The sequence below is a fragment of the Adiantum capillus-veneris genome, chromosome 14 (genome assembly GCF_014529385.1).
Source record: "Adiantum capillus-veneris isolate H3 chromosome 14, ASM1452938v2, whole genome shotgun sequence".
NCBI classification, from domain to species: domain Eukaryota; kingdom Viridiplantae; phylum Streptophyta; class Polypodiopsida; order Polypodiales; family Pteridaceae; genus Adiantum; species Adiantum capillus-veneris.
Window position 1 is genome coordinate 143,963,525 of NC_140944.1, and position 19,175 is coordinate 143,982,699.

Below are 19,175 nucleotides of genomic sequence, written 5' to 3' on the forward strand. Positions count from 1 at the left end.
CCAATCTCCTTCAAATTCCCCAAGAGAATCCTCTCAATGGGCCGGACTTTAAATCAAATTGACCCCAAGAAGATCCATCTTGGTTTCCGGTCATTTCCAGACAATCTTCAAAACTCATAGTTAAATCTATGTTTTGCAATGGGCTACCCCTATCACCTCTCGAGATTCTTTTTTAAGTCCTAGTTGGTAATTTCCAGGTTCATTCATTTATCAACCTTAATTCCTACTTTCATCAATTATCTACTAGCCAAGTTTATTTAGAAAATACAAGCGAGTTTTTGCCATAGGCATTTGGTGGTTAATGTCTCTTTGGAAATGCCAACTTTTTAAGTTCAATCCCCGTTTTGTAGATTCCCAGGTTTTGCAATCCTTTGCCATCTATGGGACATCTCCATGGAATCTTGTAGAGTTTTCGGTTCAAAACAACACGGAGGTCAATTCCGCAAAGTTATCCCATATCTCCCCCATCCCGTATTTGCAAACAAACTTGAAATTGACAACTTTAGAAATACTCTTCAATACCAAAAATTGAACTCCTTCTATTGAGTTTAGACAACTACTCTTTTCTTATGGTGCCTAGCTTTCCATTTTAGGAAGCTAGAAGGTCGTCCTATAATTTATGAGTTTTCGAGCTTTCCATTAAAGCTTAAACCTAAAATACAAGGTAGTCACTAAAGCTTACACCTAAGTGCAAAGTTACCATTAATGATTAGCTTAAGAGTGCAAATCTACCTTTGAAACTTAACTTAATGATACATAGATACTCTTAGCACTTAACCCTAATTGTGAGGTTTCCATTAAAGTTTAAAGCTAAAATACAAGGTAGTCACTAAATCTTATACCTAAGTGCAAAATTACCATTAAAACTTAGCTTAAGAGTGAAAATATACCTTGGAAGCTTAGCTTAATGATGCATAGATACTCTTAGCACTTAACCTTAATTGCGAGGTTTCTATTAAAGCTTAAACCTGAAATACAAGGTAGTCACTAAAGCTTACATCTAAGTGCAAAGTTACCATTAAAGATTAGCTTACGAGAGTAAATCTACCTTTGAAGCTTAATTTTATGATACATAGATACTCTTATCACTTGACCCTAATTGCGAGGTTTCCATTAAAGCTTAAATCTAAAAATGCAAGGTAGTCACTAAAGCTTACATCTAAGTGCAAAGTTACCATTAAAGCTTAGCTTATGAGTGCAAATGTACCTTTTAAGCTTAACTTAATGATGCATAGATACTCTTATCACTTAACCCTAATTGTGAGGTTTCCATTAAAGCTTAAACCTAAAAATGCAAGGTAGTCACTAAAGCTTATATCTAAGTGTAGAGTTACCATTTAAGCTTAGCTTACGAGTGCAAAGCTACCCTTGAAGCTTAACTTAATGATGCATAACTACCATTAATACTTAACCCTAATTCCAAGGTTACCATTAAAGCTTAAACCTAAAATTATGCACATAAAACTTCCTAGTATTAAAACACATGGATTAATTAATCCTACTAGAAATGAAGATTACCTAAACAAGAGGGAAGTGGGGTTGAAGTCCTTCTTGAAGAGATGTGAGGCTCAAGGAGGAAGGAAAGGGATTTAGGATGAAGAGGAAGGAGAGAGGAGCTTCTTCACAAAACCCTCAAGGGTTTGGCCTTCAAGAGAGGGAGAGAGCAAGAGCAAGGTTTAATGGAAACCTTGATTTGCTTAAGCATAATCTTAAGCATGGCAAGTATGCAAGTAGCTTAGCATATATATATATTTACCATTAGCACGAGGAATTTGTATTAGAAGAGCATAATTCTTACAAAATGGCAGTAGCTATGACTGCATATGACCCAGACCAGAGGTTCCATTTACAAGATATACTTCCGCACAGGGCTAGTGAACTAAACACCTGCAACTTCAAACATAGATTACAATCAATTTCAGCCTCAAGTCGGCCTAGGTAGTAATGATCCTAAAAAATCGTGTCTTCAAGATAAGCTATCCCGATGCCGGACTCGTTTTCCCAGTTGTCCCAAGCCATCACTTTCCCTTCTTCTCCCCATGTTTGAGCTCAGTCATTCAAGTGCTTGGAATATTTTAGGATACCTTTCTTGGTCCGTTACAAAGTAATCTGGTCATTAGTGATCTTCATATCATGTACATTAAGAGACAAGAGAAGTGTTTTCAAACATGGTGTCTGGTAAGCAACTTCAAACATTATACAATTTCTCTAACACCAAATCAGCCAAAGGAACTCAGCTCTTGACTTATTCCAAAACAAAGATAGAACCTTGCTTTTACATTTGCAACAAACCCGTGAGTTGATTTGAGCTTTTAATGCTTTCTTCCCTGTCCGTAATTCCTTATGTAGAATTAACCAAAGAAGCACATACTTCTTGGGCTCTATCAAGGAGGCCCAAATATTTTGGAACTTAAATTCCCATTGCTTACGCGAGTAATCAACTCTCTATCTCTTATTTAGGGCATCAAGGATAGTTGCAGCCACCTTGTTACAATCCCATACCGGATTTTGAAGCTTGTAAATAACGACCTGCCCACATGAAAGCTCAAAGGTCAAGAGCATAGGGGTCCTTAAGTATCCAGATGAGCTCTGAAGGGAAAGCCCGAATCCGAGCTCTGATAAGTGTCAAGTCCCAAGGTTGGATTTTTAATGTAAGGACAATTGCATGTCATCTAACCAATCCCTAGTTCCAGCATCCCAAAGTTGAGACCAAATTTTGAGGCCTTTCTTGTGAAGGATCAAAGCCTTTTTGAAGGAGGAAGGGAGGTGTAAGGTTTCCAATTTTTGAAACCTTAAAGATTGTATAAAGCTTAATCAAACTGATATGATTATTGAAAAAGCAATGTAAAATTGTTCGACCGTGGCAAATATTGGTAAGCACAGCAAACTCCGGGCTAGAAATTTTCAGAACAGAATTCAGATAAAATCTAGAGAAATTACGGGCTCTGAAAGGTTACACTATGAATTTAATTAGTTAAGTAAAATTGGATGGTTTCAGTAATTATTATTAACAAAGACTTTCTTATCCTAAGGTTCTAAAAATTACAAATATTTCCAATTTTCATCCTTAAAAATCAGTGAAAATAGTAAAAATCGATTCTGGAAGCTGAGGGGGATTGTGTGGGGTAATGATGAACTCTCCCAGACTAGATTTAGCAGCAGGGGGCGGCTTTTGACCTGTTGGGCTGCTTGGGATGCAAGTTACTGCCAGTTTCCAGCATGTGAGTGCCCAGAAACCTATAAATATGACCCTTGCTTCACAATTTCAAACAGACTCGGAGCCTTGACACACTCTCTCTCATCTAGAGAGACCGCTATGCATAAATCACTAGAGATTAAGCTCTAGTTGATTAACTTAAATGGTAATTAGCCTAATCCTTCTTAATTAGCAAGGCTAGATTAATCTATTTTCTTAATAAATTAAAGATTAGGCCTATGTATACTCATAAATACTCTCTTAATTAAATATTATTTGCTGATTGTTGTAATTAACATTGGGAATATTAAGCTAATTAATTATCCTATCATATTAGGACTAAAATTATCCAAATTAACCATAAATTAATGGGAAATATATTATTTAAGCTTAGATTAAGTTAAGGTAAATATCTGAGCTGTATTAGATAGTCATTAAGCTAGGAAAATTATCTTATAATTTTTTGAGTAATTTTCATAATTAATCAGGCAGAATTACACTATTTTTTAGAGAAAATTAAAGAGCAAAATAATCAAATTGATTGAAAATGTTTTGAGTTATTTATCAGAGGTTAATTACATGTTAAAAAATCCATGATAATTATGTCAAGCTTAGATAATTATTTTACCTAATTACTTTAGTAGAATTACTCTGTTTTTAGGTCAAATTAAATAGGGGAAACTAGTAAATTGATTCAAATTGATTTGATTTATTTATTAGAGGTTAATTACATGTTATGAAACTTGTGATAATTATGTCAAGCTCAAATAATTAATTCACATAATTACTTTAGCAGAATTACTCGTTTTTAGGACACATTAAATGGGAGAAATTAGCAAATAGGTTCAAGATGCTTGGAGCTATTTATCAGAGATTAATTACATGTTAGGGAACCTGTGATAATTATATCAATCTCAGATAATTAGTTTAAATAATTACTTTAGTAAAATTACTCTATTTTTAGAACAATTAAATGGGGTAAATTAGCAAATAGGTTCAAGATGCATTGATTTATTTATCAGAGGTCAATTACATGTTAGGAAACCTATGATAATTATTTCAAGCTTAGATAATTAATTTACCTAATTACTTTGCAGAATTACTCTGTTTTTAGGACAAATTAAAAGGGGAAAATTAGCAAATGGATTCAAATTGCTTTGAGTTATTTATCAAAGGTTAATTACATGTTAGAAAACAAGTGATAATTATGTTAACCTCAGATAATTCATTTACATAATTACTTTAGTAGAATTACTCTGTTTTTAGGAAAACTGAAATGAGAGAAATTGATTCAAATTGCTGTGAGTTATTTATTAGAGAATAATTACACATTAGAAAACCTGTAATAATTATGTCAAGCTCAGATAGTTAATTTACATAATTACTTTAGCAGAATTACTCTGTTTTTAGGATAAATTAAAAGGGGAAAATTATCAAATTGATTCAAAATGCTTTGAATTATTTATCAGAATTACACCTTAGGAAACCCGTGATAATTATGTTACCCTCAGATAATTAGTTTACCTAATTATCCTAGTAAAAGTACAATATCTTTAGGAAAAATAAAAGGGGAAATATAGTAAATCAATCCAAAAGCCTTTGATATAAATATCAGAGGTCGAGCACACCTTGAGAAATCTGTGATAAATCCCAACCTCGGATAAATAGTTTAGGTATTTATCTTTAATAAAAGTAACTGATTTTGCGTATAAAATAGAGAAAGGAAATTAGTAAATGAATTTATCTAATACCAAATAAATACCTGAGGTCCAAAATCACTATCGTAGGATGGAAAAAATTACCTTAGCATAAATGGTTGGTATAACAAATTACTTTCAGTAAAATTCTACCTAAATTAGACCATAAGTATAAGAGGGAAAGGTTATAAATCAAATTTATGAAAACTCCTAAAGATAGAACATATCAAATTACAATTTAGGTTGTGTAATCCATTAGCCGATAGGAATTATAATTTAGTAAGGTTAACTAAAAAGTATTCATGGAATATAGACTAAGGATAAACCTAGTTGAATAGATTCCCTAATTAAATGGTAATTATGGGAAATTACTAATAGTACAAGGAGGTTACAGGAGAAATATCTCATCCAATTAACTATCAAGGATACCTACTTACTCCAAAAATCCTTATCTTTAGGTAAAAAGGAGAAAAGAGATTATTCAATTAAACGTCTGATCGATTAAGTCTTTTTATAAGGATAAGAAGTTATGGCACCTAAAAGGACCCGAGCAAATCCTACATCTAATGATGAAGACGTAGCTCTAAAAAGAACTAGAGCGTCGCACGACGACGAAGCCGGGCCTAGTAGTAGGCCTACGAAGGAGAGTCTTCAGGCGCCAGCGCAGCAGAGCAGATGGCCGATCAATCCCAAGTGGGTTTCGCATTATTCAATTAAGTTTTAAATAATTTATGTTCTTTTATAAGTTAGCATTGCATACGTAAGGAGTGAGAAAGAATCAAGAAAGCAATAATTGACAAAAAACGGAAGGTAAATTCCAACGTACATTTGTTATAATATAAGAAAGAATTGTTTGAGTTAAAACTGGTTGAATTAGGAAAGATATGATTGATCATCCTTAAAACAGCTTGTCTCAAGACACCTCCGACTCCTTGGTATATTTTGATGATAATGATTGGCCTTCTAGCCACGGATAAGTCTAGCCATGAGTGTAACTCTAGCCAAAATTCTGAGGGGCCAAACAATAAAAATCTCATCAAGGACTCTGAAGCACTCTCTTTGGAAAAGATGCTCTATGATGGTACATGAATATACCATCATCCAGGGGGAGGGCTAATGATAGCCGTTTTTCGGCTCTTTGTAATTGCCACAGTGAGTTACCTCACCCTACCAAAATCACCCAAACACTGTGGCTATCCCTACCATTTCACTGTACATAGGCGTGCGTGAGTCACGGGACTTTTCCCATATCTTCTTAAAAAAACCCTCAATTAGCTAGTCATTGGGCTAGTTGAGCCAAAAAAATAAAAATAAATAAAAAATATAAGTATATTATGGCCCATGCGTATGTAAATATTTCTTTGTATATAGGGTCTAAATAAAAGTTTTTTTCATAATTATTTTGGTATTTATTTAAATATTTCTACCTAGGTGTGTGTTATTTATGCTCTGTACATTGCCTCACCATTACCACAATTTTTTCTTACCATTTTTCATACTCTTTATTCCATATAGAAATATTTTCATGTAAGCTTCTCTTATATTTGGTGTAACTCCACCCCAACAAAAATCCAAAAAAACTAGTTTTATTTATGTGTATATTTTTTCACTATTGTGATTTTTCCCTTCCTACATCTATTTTGTTTTTTTTTCTAAAAAATTTGAACACCAAAAATATTTATTTTTTTATGGTAGCCTTATAATGAGAGAGATTTTTTTTTACCCCTTTATATTTTTTCCACTTATATTATTTATATTTGACATGTACATATTTTTTAGACCCCTCAATATTTGATTTTCTTAGTTGTACTATTCACTTATATCATAATCTCAACAATATCTTCAATTATAGACCTACCAAATAAGGTCAAGGGTAGGTGGCATGCATACATGCACTATGGAGGGCTCACTCTTGGAGGTATTCAAAAGAATCATCCAAAGAAGGACCCCACAAGGACCTTGTGCAGTGGAAACAAACGGTCGGTTTTGCTGAATTTTTAAAGTTCACTTGCTCTCCGAATTTGAAAAGGTGATACAAACAAAAGTTGTAGCTCGTGGGCTGAACTTTTGTCTCAAATTTTTTCATATTTTTTTGAGCTACGAGCTGTGAGCTATGATTTTATTAGTGGACCCCAGTTTTCCCATGCTATGCAGCCACACTCTCTCTTCCACTTTATCATTTTCCTCTTTCACACACACTTCTCCACTCATCATCCCCACCTCTCTCACCACTCCTCTCTGCACCCTACTCACCTTCTCCTCAACCTTGAAGAATAAGAGAAACCATGGTGAACTCATACCTCCCACACACAATTCCATTCCAAAATTGACCACCTAGTCTCATTTTTCCTCCTCCAATTTACCCATATCTATCAAAAAAACCACAAAATTCAGCCTCTTCTCTTAAAAGACAGCATCATGGTGGTTGATTACTCAGCTTCAATTACCTTGTCTCTCAAGGAAGGTCAAGAGGGGAGAAAAAATGTACCGTCAAAGCTAGTGGACCGTCAACAAGCGTCAAAAATTGGCCCTACTCAAGACACTTGGAGCATCAACCTTGTAAGAAATCCACCTTTTCTTACCTCTTAAGAGTTTTTCTTCCTTATTTGTATCCTACATGGATACTCCCATTGTAAATATCCAATTCCATTTGTAAATTAATACTAACTCTACTAACACTAACCCACTATGAAAAGTCCTATCACCTCCATTTCTCTCCTCTCTCTTTCCCCACCAACTTCTTGATACTTCCAAGCAAAAGAAATTAGATAAATTGCGGAAAATCTAACCCAACCATGGTTAGAGGAGTAACCCTAGCCTTCAAAATTGCTATAAAAGGAGGGTGTAGCTAGCACAAAAAAGGGGGAGCCATAAGCAAGAGCACTATGCTATAGCTTGAGAAGCCAAGCTCAACCTCTCTAGAAGGAGCTCTTGAGTGGAAGCTCATTGTCTTATGCATGTGCATGTGTTGTAATAGGGGATTAGCAAGGGAACTCTATGCCATTGTAAGAGAGAGAGTGATCATTCAATTGAGAGTAGAAAATCTATCATTTCTCCTACTAGTGTAAGCCCAACATTTGCTGAATCAAGGAGGGTGGATTTGGACTAAGCTCGGATACTTTGTCTCCCTTCCAACGTGAAGTAATGGACAACAATGATGCGTAAGTGTCTTGGTGTTTTTTGTTAAGTTCTTGATAGCTTGTCTCTGGTGTTGTCATCAATCTAGCCATAAATCCCACATACTGTAAGAGGGCGACAGGGTGGAGAGGACTCCCCTGGCCTTAAGACCGTGATTGGGGTGGCTTTTCTTGTGATGTGTTGTGGTGAAATTTACGCAAGCTATGTTGAACAAATACTAATCTCACTTTGATTTGTCATGACAGATTTGTAAGAAGGTATTAATGCAACAAGCACCCCCTCCCCCTTTCTCTCTCTTTCTTAAATATATAGTTGTGTTTGCTTGATCATTGCCGATACGTTTCAAAGCAGCCCGAGCTCTCTCTCTCTCTCTCTCTCTCTCTCTCTCTCTCTCTCTACGCGTCCTAGTTCGCATCCAAAACTAGGTGGTGCCCCAAATTTGTGTAGGGTTAGGTTGTGGGTTTGTGTGTGTGTTTGTTGTTTTTTCCAACCCCAACCCAATTGAGCAGCATGGGAGCCTAGAAGAGTGCTTGGAGGCCACTCTTCTTGTTGCCCGCCCCAGACCGCCTCAAATTGGTGCCCCCAGTGAGGAGAAGCTTGTGTATGTTTTGTGAAGGCTCAACCTTTAGCATAATCAAGTAGCTTGCATGAATCACGAGAATTTGTATGATCCCTTCATTCCCATTGCAAGGCAAAAGGTACACATAATTGTTAGTACTAAGTTGCAATTTCAGCGAGTAATTCGTAGAATTTTAGGTCCTCTTAGGTTAGCCGAGATAAACACTTCGGTAAATCCTTTTATTTTGCCTCTCATTAGGTACGATATTAGCTTGGACGTCTATATTTTTGTGTTATTTTAAGCATTAGGACATGCATAGGCCATGGATAATGGCCCAGGAATAGAGGTTTTTCCCTTTCATTTTACTCCACACATTAGAATAAACGTTGCAATTAGTAGAAAGATCCATTTTCAACAACGAATGGTGTTCATGTTTGGTGCCCAAAGAGTAGGAGAAATTCTTGCATCACCAAACCCTGTCATTCTACCTCTCATCAACTACCACACTTCTTTTGATGTACATGTGTTCATTTTATTTTAAAATGAAGTGCAGCCCGGCAAAATAGTGTGTATGTTTGTTTTTTCTTTGTCCAAGTTGTTACAAGAAACAAAAAAACGATCATTTGTTCTAACTGGGAATGTGTGTGCAGTGAAAGTTCAATCCTTAGAGATCTAGCTCTATTACCAATTGAGTTGCAGGAGCAAGTAGTAAGGCGTCTCCCTCATAACAAGAGGGTGGTGAAGTTAAGACGGAAGTTCCTACGCGTGGATTCCATTTTCCTCTTGTTGTTGGGCACTAAGGAAGACCGCGCATTCATCCAACTAGTGTGTGCCCTAAGATTGGTAAATAGAGTGAAATTTGGCGTTTGGCGAGTGCATTTCACCATTGAGGAAGACTCTTCAGGAAACTTGCGGCCAGAGTTCATGCTTCATAGACTCACATTTGGTGAATTTTTCCCTCATTTGCGTCTTATTAATAGTCTTCCTTTCGCTTTCAACAAAGGAGATAGGGAGCTATTCAGAGCTTGTCTTAATAAAGAGAGCATAGAGAAGATTGCAAATTTGTATAAATTCTCATCCTTCTCTACTTTTTATGACACTTTGTTCATAGAGACATTGTAAATCTCTTTATGCTTTTGAATGATTTAACCATAATCCTAAGGAGTTTTTGTCCAGGAATTTTGTAGCACAAGTGGAGTCTTTAAATCTTGCAAACTTGATTTGACTTGATCAGGGTGTTCTTTATGAAATTGTGAGAAGGTTGCCTCACTCCGACTGTGTGGAACTCAAAGGAAAGGAGCTCCTAGTCAATTGCTACTTTCTCACGGCCTTCGACGAGCATGAAGATCTAGTTTTTATACAAACCGCTTGTGCGTTGGGAATTGTAGAGCAAGTGCAATTTATCACTTGGGACGTGGTTGCTCTTTTGGATCCAGAAAATGAAGTTCTAGAGATTTCTGTTTATCGCCTTAGCTTTGAAGAATTTCAACCCTTCTTAGAGCTCATCAATAGTCTACCTTTTTGTTTTGATCAAACAAATCGAGACCTTATTGAAGCTTGGATAGCTGAAGAAGAAAACCTAGAGTGGTATTTTCTTACTTCTTCATTTGTAGGCGAGTGGTTCTAAATCTCTATTATATCCCTTATCGTAACTCGTGTTGTAATCTTTCATGATAATGGAGAGCCAACGCCAAATGTCTGGATATCCTCTTTTCTTTGGAGAGCTTGGAGAGGATGCAGAATTATTTTTAGCAAATTTCAAGATGTCTTGCCGTATCAAGAGGATAGTAACCGATCAAGAACGTGTAGAAATGTTTGAGGTGGTCCTTAGGAAAGATGCTAGTACTTGGTTTGACTCTTTGCCTGAGGAAGTTAAGGGGAATTACACAAAAGTTTTGAATCGTTTTAAGAGATACTTCTTTGATCCCCAAAACACTCAAAAACTATGGCAAGACATTGTTTCTCATAAGCAAAAAGACTTAGATGACTACTACTTGTACAAGCAAGAGTTTCTACGTCTTTGGGCTCTATGGATACGAAATGTTGCTAACCCTGGTGATGGTGCAGAATTTTTAAAGAAGGAGAGGTTCATAGCCGGACTCTTTCCTGACCTTAAGGTAAAAGTTGAGGCGGGTGCACCTACTACTTTTGATGCAGCTGAAACTAGGGCTACTGAGAAGTATAGGAAACTCAAGTGCTTAAGGGGAGAGGTTCCAATAGAAGGTCTTAGACCCAAAGGTAAGTCACAAGCATCAACATCTAGGGAGCTTCCTGAGGTAACGGCTGAAGTGATTGAGAAGTTAAATGAATCTTTAAGCAGCCTGTCAATTCACCTTGCACAAGCTGTAGGTCCAAAGGGACAAGCAAAGAAATCAGAAGAGAGAGAGCCACGAACTAGGAGAGTCTTGCAATGTTGGAATTGCGGAGATTCTGGACATGGGATGTATAATTGTCCTTTGCCCCGTGGAGAGCCAGGGAGACCTAACTTGAATTACCCAGTGATGAATTCAGGAGAAGGAGCTGGTCAACAACCAAGGCTTCTACAAAGGCCAAATGGACCAAGACCACCTCCACAAGGGGTAGAAGGAGTTCCACCTTTGCCAGATCCAAATGTGCATGTGGTAGAGGTGACAAATTCAAATGAGTTTGACATGGAAGCCAATGGCATTAAACGTGGCCGAGGAAAAGGTAAAGAGAAAGAGGGTGTCCCATCACAGAGTGACCATGGACAAGGCAAGAAGGCAAAGGAGACCAAGGAAGCTAAGAGGACTCGACGTCGTATCAATCTCCAAGACTTCCCTCTTGGACATGGTATGGCTCCATACAACCTGTTGGAAGACATGCGAGGTAAGGGTCCTGATATCTCATGGCCTCAGTTTCTTGCATTATGCCCACAAGTTAGGAGGGATTTAACAAAGGCAGTTAGCACTAGGAGAAGGGTAAAAGAGAGTTTTCCTGTTGTAAAAATTGCACATGTTGAAATGAACGAGGATATTACACCTGTGCTAGATTGTTACATAAAAGGAAGATTGGTTAGGAAAGGTCTAGTGGATGGGGGTGCACAAATTTGCATCATGACAGAAGGGCTCATGCAAAGACTAGGCATGCACATCCATGAGACACCTGAAATCAAAGTGAAAATGGCAAACAATAGCAAGGCTAGGTGCGTAGGCATTTGTAAAAATGTTTTTGTGGAGGCCTTTGGCTTTCAGAAGGCAGTGGATTTTTATGTTATGTCGACCAAGGGAAGTGGTTATCCATTTATCCTAGGAAGACCATGGCTAATGAAAATGCGAGCTTTGCAGGATTGGGAGAGTGGGAGATTAATTTGCAGGAATGACAATCATAAAAAGGTTGTCTTTGACATGAAGGAGCAACACCAAGAGGAGCTCCATGAAGAATCATCTCAAAGTGAGACGGAAGAAGGTTGGACCGATAGCACTTCAGAAGAAGAAAGTAGCGGCAGCATTACTGAAGAGGAGTCCTCCATTGAAGTCATGGGGGTAAGGTTTAAGCCAAAAAACCAGGAGACCTCTTCTCGAGGTTTGGAAGAGGTAGGTTCCCAAGAGAACCAAAAGGTGGAAGATGAAGGAATGTTAGAAGGTATGTTGTCTACAACACTTACAAAGGATGAAAGAGAGGAGTTCAAATGTGTGCTAAGGAAATTTCCGAGGCTTTTTGCTAAAGACTACACCGATGTGCGTGGAGTAGATGTTGTTCAACACAAGATTGAGTTGAAGCCAGAGGCCACACCTAAGGCTCAAAAGCTACGAAGGCTAGGAGTCATTAAGGAGCAGGCTCTACTCAAGGAGATAAGAAAGCTTCTAGCAGCAGGTTTCATTTATCCAGTGGAGAATTCAGAGTGGGTCTCTCCCGTTGTTGTCACTCCTAAGAAAAACGGCAAGTGGAGGGTGTGTGTGGATTATCGTCCACTTAATGAGGCAACAAAAAGAGATCACTTTCCCCTCCCATTTCAGGATGAGATACTAAATGAAGTAGCTGGTCATGAGAAGTACACTGTGTGTGATGGCTACTCGAGTTACTTTCAAATAGGTATCGCATTGGAGGATCAATTGAAAACAACCTTTATCACTTCTTGGGGTTGTTATGCTTTTAGAGTCATGCCATTTGGCCTGACAAATGCTCCTGCAACTTTCCAACGCTTCATGAACATGGTGTTTCAAGCATTCTTTGGAAAGTCCATTAGGGTTTTTATTGATGATTTTTGCATTTATAGCTCAAAATCATTGCATCTACAAAGGGTAGAAGAAGGTTTAAAGAAGCTCTATGACATGGGAGGTCAACTCAACCCCGACAAGTGTCACATAGCTGAGGATGAAGTGATCTTGCTTGGTCACAAGGTTTCCTATAAAGGCATTGAGGTGGATCCTTCAAAGGCAAAGGCTCTTATTGAGCTACCATCACCCAAGAATCTCAAAGAGGTCATATCATTCATTCAAAAAGTGAAGTATATGTCACGCTTTATTCACTTAGCTTCGGAGTTGCTTCATCCTTTGCAAAAGTTGACACAACAAGTAGAATTTGCATGGTCTGATGAGCTTGAAGAGTACTTTTGTAACATTAAAGTCATTTTGTCAGAGCTACCAACACTCATGCCTCCATGTTGGGAGTACACATTCTTTGTTAGCTCTAGTGTTGGGAAGGAAACAATTGGTGCCGTGTTGCTACAACAAGATCCCCACAGTACAAGGATGCGACCCATCTACTTTGCTAGTAGGGTCATGAATGCTTTGGAGAGAGACTACACAGAAGCAGAACTCATGATGCTTTCTCTCATGTTTGCGGTGAGAAAGTTTAGATCCCACTTGCTCCCAAAACCTTTTGTAATCCTCACCGCAGAGAATTTGTTCCCTTGGGTGTCATCTCAAATGAATCTTAGTACTAGGATCTCAAAGTGGATTATGGAGTTGCAAGAGTTTCAATACTCTTTCAAGGTAGAAGATAGTGTGCGTGCACAATTGGCAGGGATTCTCACTTATAGGGTACATGAGAAGGAAATTAAGGTGCCTCAAGTAAAGACCCTACCATTGCCACCACCAAAAAGTATTCCCAATGCTTTTACCTTGTTCTTTGATGGAGCTTTTCGACGAGCCACAGGGAAAGCAGGGGGAGGGCTAGTGTTGCTCAACCCAAGTGGAGAGGTGGTCATGAAAGAGAAGGTCAATCTACCAGGTTCAACTAGCAACAATGAAGCAGAATACGACACACTACTTCATGGTTTGAAGATGTGCATTGGCCAAGGGATAAAACGTCTCATGGTAAAGGGAGATGCACTTCTCATTGTTAAACAGATTTTAGGCATTTGGGCATGCAAGAATGAAAGCTTAAGGACAAAAGTTCATGCCATTCGTAAGATGTTTAATCAGTTTGAAGAAGTGCAACTATATCATATTCCGAGGAAACAAAATGAAGATGCCGATTTACTTGCACAACAAGCAGTTACATGTGTTGAGAGAGAAGTGCAGGTCATCATGGTGGCAGCAGCTGTCAAGCAACCGAGATACCAGGGATTGGAGTCATTGGCTCCCATTATCGGCTACATTTTGGAGGGTGAGTTTCCACAAGACTTCACGAAGGCTCAGAAGAGGAGACTCATGAAGAAGGCAAGTTTCTATCTCTTCCTAGAAGGCTCCCTCTATCAAAGAGGGAAGGATCAAGTGTGCAGAAGAGTACCAACTATCGAGGAAATTCCAGCCATTCTAAAAGGTTTGCATGAAGAGGCATGTGGTGGTCATTTTGCCCAAGAATCAACTGTGAAGAAGATTTTGCTTGCGGGGTATGTTTGGCCAAGCTTGCATGTGGATGTTCAACATTGGTGTAAAAGCTGTCACAATTGTCAGATAAATGGAAATAGAAGGTTGGTGCATGGCCCGAGGCAAATAGTGCTTGCAAATGGACCCTTTGAAAAGTGGGGCATTGATTCTATGGGTCCTCTGCCTAGGACAAAAAATGGTAAACTCTACATTCTAGTGGCTGTAGACTATATGACTAGGTGGGTGGAAGCTCAAAGTGTGGCAAGAGTGAATGAGAGGACAGTTAGCAAGTTTGTGTACAATCACATTTGTTGCAGATTTGGCACACCTTTGGAGATTGTTTCTGATAATGGTCCAGGGTTTAGGAAGGGCTTGCTCACAGAAGTTTGTGAAGAGCTTCACATTCTACATCGTCATAGCACACCATACTACCCACAGTCAAATGGTTTGGTGGAGAAGGCTAATGGTGTCATTGCAGGAATCATTAGAAAGATGGTGCAAAACAAGACAAAATTATGGGATGACTTCTTGGATGGTGCCTTGTGGGCATATCGAACCACATATAGGGAAGCCACGGAGTTCACACCATTTCACTTGGTCTATGGTCAAGAGGCTTTGCAGCCTATCGAGCTCAACATTCCAACAATGCGACTTCATGGCAAAGGAGCACAAGATGATCAAGAGGTATGGATGGATCGACTTCTTACGTTAGTGGAGCTTGAGTGGAAAAGAGAAGCAGCATATGAGTGCTACAAGAGGAAAGCCACATAAGCGAAAGAAACGCACGACAAGAAACTGAAGGACAAAGGCATCAAGGAAGGAGAGCTTGTGCTAAGGTATGAGAATCGACTCGATAATCGTTTTGATGCCAAATTTGAAACAAGATGGCAAGGGCCATACATAGTCAAGAAGGCTTTCAATTCAAGTTACTATCAGCTTATGGACTTGAATGGTAAAGAGCACTCCAGGAAAGTAAACGGGTATCGCTTGAAGCCCTATTTGAGTCGCCTTCTACCAAAGGATCTACCAAAGATCTGTCAGAAGGCCATTGTCTCATGTAAGTATTGTTACATGAAGCATGAGTGTAACTCTAGCCAAAATTCTGAGGGGCCAAACAATAAAAATCTCATCAAGGACTCTGAAGCACTCTCTTTGGAAAAGATGCTCTATGATGGTACATGAATATACCATCATCCAGGGGGAGGGCTAATGATAGCCGTTTTTCGGCTCTTTGTAATTGCCACAGTGAATTACCTCACCCTACCAAAATCACCCAAACACTGTGGCTATCCCTACCATTTCACTGTACATAGGCGTGCGTGAGTCACGGGACTTTTCCCATATCTTCTTAAAAAAACCCTCAATTAGCTAGTCATTGGGCTAGTTGAGCCAAAAAAATAAAAATAAATAAAAAATATAAGTATATTATGGCCCATGCGTATGTAAATATTTCTTTGTATATAGGGCCTAAATAAAAGTTTTTTTCATAATTATTTTGGTATTTATTTAAATATTTCTACCTAGGTGTGTGTTATTTATGCTCTGTACATTGCCTCACCATTACCACAATTTTTTCTTACCATTTTTCATACTCTTTATTCCATATAGAAATATTTTCATGTAAGCTTCTCTTATATTTGGTGTAACTCCACCCCAACAAAAATCCAAAAAAACTAGTTTTATTTATGTGTATATTTTTTCACTATTGTGATTTTTCCCTTCCTACATCTATTTTGTTTTTTTTTCTAAAAAATTAGAACACCAAAAATATTTATCTTTTTATGGTAGCCTCATAATGAGAGAGATTTCTTTTGACCCCTTTATATTTTTTCCACTTATATTATTTATATTTGACATGTACATATTTTTTAGACCCCTCAATATTTGATTTTCTTAGTTGTACTATTCACTTATATCATAATCTCAACAATATCTTCAATTATAGACCTACCAAATAAGGTCAAGGGTAGGTGGCATGCATACATGCACTATGAAGGGCTCACTCTTGGAGGTATTCAAAAGAATCATCCAAAGAAGGACCCCACAAGGACCTTGTGCAGTGGAAAAAAACGGTTGGTTTTGCTGAATTTTTAAAGTTCACTTGCTCTCCGAATTTGAAAAGGTGATACAAACAAAAGTTGTAGCTCGTGGGCTGAACTTTTGCCTCAAATTTTTTCATATTTTTTTGAGCTACGAGCTGTGAGCTATGATTTTATTAGTGGACCCCAGTTTTCCCATGCTATGCAGCCACACTCTCTCTTCCACTTTATCATTTTCCTCTTTCACACACACTTCTCCACTCATCATCCCCACCTCTCTCACCACTCCTCTCTGCACCCTACTCACCTTCTCCTCAACCTTGAAGAATAAGAGAAACCATGGTGAACTCATACCTCCCACACACAATTCCATTCCAAAATTGACCACCTAGTCTCATTTTTCCTCCTCCAATTTACCCATATCTATCAAAAAAAACCACAAAAGTCAGCCTCTTCTCTTAAAAGACAGCATCATGGTGGTTGGTTACTCAGCTTCAATTACCTTGTCTCTCAAGGAAGGTCAAGAGTGGAGAAAAAATGTACCGTCAAAGCTAGTGGACCGTCAACAAGCGTCAAAAATTGGCCCTACTCAAGACACTTGGAGCATCAACCTTGTAAGAAATCCACCTTTTCTTACCTCTTAAGAGTTTTTCTTCCTTATTTGTATCCTACATGGATACTCCCCTTGTAAATATCCAATTCCATTTGTAAATTAATACTAACTCTACTAACACTAACCCACTATGAAAAGTCCTATCACCTCCATTTCTCTCCTCTCTCTTTCCCCACCAACTTCTTGATAATTCCAAGCAAAAGAAATTAGATAAACTGCGGAAAATCTAACCCAACCATGGTTAGAGGAGTAACCCTAGCCTTCAAAATTGCTATAAAAGGAGGGTGTAGCTAGCACAAAAAAGGGAGAGCCATAAGCAAGAGCACTATGCTATAGCTTGAGAAGCCAAGCTCAACCTCTCTAGAAGGAGCTCTTGAGTGGAAGCTCATTGTCTTATGCATGTGCATGTGTTGTAATAGGGGATTAGCAAGGGAACTCTATGCCATTGTAAGAGAGAGAGTGATCATTCAATTGAGAGTAGAAAATCTATCATTTCTCCTACTAGTGTAAGCCCAACATTTGCTGAATCAAGGAGGGTGGATTTGGACTAAGCTTGGATACTTTGTCTCCCTTCCAACGTGAAGTAATGGACAACAATGATGCATAAGTGTCTTGGTGTTTTTTGTTAAGTTCTTGATAGCTTGTCTCTGGTGTTGTCATCAATCTAGCCATAAATCCCACATACTGTAAGAGGGCGACAGGGTGGAGAGGACTCCCCTGGCCTTAAGACCGTGATTGGGGTGGCTTTTCTTGTGATGTGTTGTGGTGAAATTTACGCAAGCTATGTTGAACAAATACTAATCTCACTTTGATTTGTCATGACAGATTTGTAAGAAGGTATTAATGCAACAAGCACCCCCTCCCCCTTTCTCTCTCTTTCTTAAATATATAGTTGTGTTTGCTTGATCATTGCTGATACGTTTCAAATCAGCCCAAGCTCTCTCTCTCTCTCTCTCTCGCTCTCTCTCTCTCTCTCTCTCTCTCTCTCTCTCTCTCTCTCTCTCTCTCTCTACGCGTCCTAGTTCGCATCCAAAACTAGGTGGTGCCCCAAATTTGTGTAGGGTTAGGTTGTCGGTTTGTGTGTGTGTTTGTTGTTTTTTCCAACCCCAACCCAATTGAGCAGCATGGGAGCCTAGAAGAGTGCTTGGAGGCCACTCTTCTTGTTGCCCGCCCCAGACCGCCTCACTGTCAAGGATCCAATCCCGATCTTGGTACGGGCAGGTTGGGGACCTTAGAAGAGGATGGGGGGAATATCCAAGAAAGACCACCAAATAGAGTCGTTTGGAGGGATTGAATACCTATGCTTAGAAAGGGTGTTCAGTCGAATGTTGGCCATGTGTCTATTCCAAGCTATAATAACTGACCGTATGAGATCGGAGCCAACAGAAGTGATGGGCTTCTTTCGAAATAATATTACAGAAGTTGGAAAATGGGACCAACCTTTGAGATCCAAAAATCTAAAACTGTAGATTTTTCTGAGCAATAACCTAGCCCATTCCTCATCTGGCTGATGAAGGTTTGCAATCACAAGCTTAACTCCCATTTTATCAGCCTATAAGATCAAGATTTTGGATGCCTAACCCACCTTTCTCCCTAGGGAGAGTGCATATGTCCCATGAGACCTTGGAGGTTTTTTCGACAAAGAGATCCCTTGCCCACAAAAAATTCCTATAAATCTTAGTAATCCTCAACAAGTGACAATCTGTTGGTCTCTAGCAGCCGAAAAAGAAAAGTACATATGCATTCAAAAAGTAATTGATGACTTTCACTCTGCCAGCCAAGGAATTTTGGAAGCCTATCCATATATTGAGCTTCTATTGAATTTTTTTGCAAACCCAATCCCAACGACTTTGAGACCCCATTGGAATTCCTAATAGCTTGAAGATATCTCCTTCCTTAAGGATTTTACATCCAGCCCGAGACACCCAGTCTGGGAGTGACAAGTGAGAAAAGACTCCTATTTTACTGTGATTAACCTAAGAACCTGAAGATAAACAAAAGATATGCATCATGGGCCATGTTACCATATACATGTGGTAGTGATGTGTGTGAACACACTAGGACCGCCGGGGCATTTTTTCCCTCTTTAGGAGGTTTTTTCCCATGTGCATTGTATATACGCCCATCACTCTAGGGCTATCTATCTTTCCATTGCACAC

General features: G+C 38.6%; 1 pseudogene; it reads right to left on the minus strand.

Annotated features, from left to right (window-relative positions):
- Positions 1-2,545: 2,545 nt before the first annotated feature.
- Positions 2,546-18,559, minus strand: LOC147443289 (uncharacterized; annotated as a pseudogene).
- Positions 18,560-19,175: the final 616 nt, after the last annotated feature.